Genomic DNA, 3,559 nt, shown 5'->3' on the forward strand with positions numbered 1-3,559 from the left:
TGCTCTCTTAGGGGCAGTAAGACTGCATAGTGGATAGAGCACCTGCCAGAAATCAGGAGGACCTGAGTTCAAATCTGATCTCAGACACTTAACACATCCTAGCTGTTTGACCCCAGGCAAGTCACTTAACCCCAATTGTCTCAGGAAAAAAAAATCAAACAAAAACAAATAAACAAATGAAATAAAATTGCTCTTTCCAAAGTTACTGGTTGGTTGATTGTTGTCCTTTGTAGTGGAAAAGAACCAAAATAACATTATTATGTTAGAGTCAAATTATAGTATGTCTGACGGGTTGATCAGACCAATTCAAGTTTGGAATGCTCTGCCACAGGTCAGACACAAAAAGCCCCTATAAATATTTGAGGTGGATTCTCTAATTTTGTGTTCAGGCCTAATCCATTTCTGCTTTGCTCATAGAGCACAGCACCTCTGCTGAGGGCACAGCCTGGATAGCTTAACTGGTAGAGCATCAGACTTTTAGTCTGAGGGTCCAGGGTTCAGGTCCCTGTTTGGACAAACCACCATGTGCCAAAGTTACTAAGGATCTCTTAGTTGCCAAACAGTCTTTATTCCCCTTGCCTTCTCTGCACCTTTGACACTATTGATCACTCTCTGCTCCTTGACATTCTCCTTTCTCTGAGTTTTCAGGACATTACTCTCTCCTGGCTCTCCTCCTGTCTCCTTTGCTGGAGTCTCATCAGAATCATGCCCTCTCATTGTAGGTGTCCCTCAGTATTTTTTCCTGAACCCTGTTCTCTTCTCCCTTTAATGCTTCTTCAACTTGATGATCTCATCGGTCCTAATGATTTAATTATCATCTCTATGTTAATGATTCTCAAATCTACCTCTCCTGCCCAATTTTTTATTGCTGCTCTGCAGTCTCATATCTCCAGCTGCCTTTCAGACATCTCAAACTAAATGTCCGGCAGAAATCTGAAACTCCACATGTCCAAAACAGAACTCACTATATTTCTCTCTAAATCCTCCAACACCATCCTTCCAGTCTCTCAGGTTTACAATCTAGATTCCTCACCTTACATCCTGGATTTCTCTCTCTCTCTCATCCCAAGATCTGTTTATTTCACCTTTGCAACATCTCTCTTCTTGATGCTGACTTTCTAGGGTAGACCATCATCATCATCAGGCTATTGCAATAGCCTGCTGGTACATCTCTTCCCACAACACACACACTAGTAAATTCTCCTAGTTTCCTATTACCTCCTGGAGTAAATACAATATTCTCCATTTGTCTCATTCTACCCTTCCAGTATTCTTATACCTCACTCCCTAAGATATCCTCTTTAATTCAGCAACAATGGCTTTGTCTTTTCCTGCAAAGAACTCAACTTCTCAGCTCTGGACATTTCCTCTGGATATTTCTTCCATATCTAGGATACTCTCCAACCTCTGTTCTTATGACTTGCCTCCCTCACTTCCTTTAAGTTCCAACTGAAATTACACCTTCTATAGGAAGCCTTCAGCAGCTTCTCTTAATTCCAATGCCTTCTCTCTGTTAATTAATTTCTATTTATCTTGTATAAAACTTGCCTTCTATATATTTGTTTGCATGCTGTCTCCCCCAGTAAATTTTAAGTTTTGTGAGGACAGGGACTATCTCTTTTATCTTTTTTGTATCCCTAGAGTTTATCACAATGCCTAGAACATAGTAAGCATTTAATAAATGTTTTCTCAATTGACTGATTAATCAATTTTGTCTTGGATGCAAGAACCAGGAAGGCAAGAGGTCTCTCTATTGTTTTTAGATAAACAGATATCTGCCTTGGTGCTGAAAAAAAACTAAGAGTCATCCTGTATCATTTTCTTAATAATTCTATTTATAATTAATTGATTTTGCCCAGTAACTGCTTAAGTCATGGTTATTTGTCCCTGAACTTATTTCAGAATTCAGCCAACCTGTAACGGGTTAAACTTTAAAATCTGACTTTCTTGTCTCAAAGAATTTTGCTAACTTTGAGAATATGTGAACAGAAAGAGAGTTGATCTTACCAAGCTATCCTTCAAGAATGGTTTGCTGGTTTGCTGTCTAAAAGTTTGGGGTGCTATCCCATCTGTACTCAAAGAGTTTGGGGAGATAGCACCCCATCTCCCATCTGTACTCAAAGAGTACTTCTTAGTCTCATGAGATAAAAAAGGGGAGAAGGATGGTTGCTAGCCTCCATTATCAAACTTCCAACCAATCGTGTTGTTTTTCTTGCCTCATCTCTCTTACCCATCATGTTGCCCTTGATCCCATGTCATCATCCACCCTCTTCTACTCTTTGTTCTGCACTCCCCAAACTCTGTAAAAGCAGAAACTTATCTTCTTGTTTGAATTCTTTGATATTAATAGTGATGAACCATTGACCCACTTACTGATAGAATGTTAAATTGCTTGGATATCTGCCTCAACTTATCTTTTGCTAAAACCTCATTTGACACAGTACCACTGAGCAGGGAATCATCAACCATTTTTCTCTCCTTTCTCTTCCCCTTCTTGAATGATCTCACTCCTTGTTATTACTGGAAAGAAAAGTAGTTTCTTTCTCCCCAGAGCATCCATCTCCATCCTCTTCAAGCTACACCTGAAGTATCTTGTAAGCTCTAATTGCATATGCCCTTTCCTTCCCTTTCTCTTCTGTGCAATACTTCCATTCTCTATCACCTCCTCCACCTCAAACCCTTTTTTCTCTGTTGAAGACTTCCTTTTATTTCCTTTAGAAGCCCCTTCATTCTCTCTTAACAACAACATGGAGTATAAAGTACAAAGAGATGTTCTTGTCCCTCATCCTTTTTCCTTTGAGAGGGAGATAGTCCACACTTAGAGCAGAGATAACAGTCATTTGACTGTGGCAGAAATACAAATATGATAAATTTAATGCTAATCGTTATAGTTTCTGATACTACCCATAATGGCTGAGATTTTAGCCTTGTTCCTCGAAACTACTTGTGGGTGCTTTGCCCCAACCTCAAGTACTTAAATGAAACTTTTTACACCCAATTATTTATTTTTAAAAGCTAAGACTTTCTGACAACCAATTTACCCTATTAATTCCTCTAGCAATTTATTTAATCCTTTCCTTGCTCCACATATCTTTTCTTACCTACCTTACTTTGTCTCTCCAACTACCTTCTCCTTAATCCTGGATCTTCTTCTTCAAGTTCTATCCCTTACCCTCTAATTCTCCATTATACTTTTTAATCCATGCATATCCTCTTTAATTGTCCTTGATCTTGCTTTTCTTAGGTTGTAGGACTAATTTAGGTCTAGAGATTGTCCTCCTTAATTTTCTTCAATTCTGATGATTTTCTCCTCCCCAAATTTAATCCCTAACCTGCTTCACTAAATGACTCTTGCAAGAATCTACATGATTTTCTTCACATTATGTAACTCAAATCCTCTCTGCCCTCCTCCCCACCTAAAACCAGAGTTACCTCTCCTTTGGAGGGATTTTCCCTCCTGCTTCTAGTGCTGTAGGTATATCTCCCTATAGTTTTCCTCTCCACTCACAATTTAGAATTCATTGCTTTTAACCTGTAGCAGGCTTCAAAAACAATATTT

General features: G+C 38.9%; 1 non-coding gene across 1 annotated transcript; it reads left to right on the plus strand.

Annotated features, from left to right (window-relative positions):
- Positions 1-443: 443 nt before the first annotated feature.
- Positions 444-516, plus strand: TRNAK-UUU. The gene has a single exon. It is a non-coding gene; the product is annotated as a tRNA-Lys (tRNA).
- Positions 517-3,559: the final 3,043 nt, after the last annotated feature.

The sequence above is a fragment of the Sarcophilus harrisii genome, chromosome 3 (genome assembly GCF_902635505.1).
Source record: "Sarcophilus harrisii chromosome 3, mSarHar1.11, whole genome shotgun sequence".
Classification (NCBI taxonomy): Eukaryota; Metazoa; Chordata; class Mammalia; order Dasyuromorphia; family Dasyuridae; genus Sarcophilus; species Sarcophilus harrisii.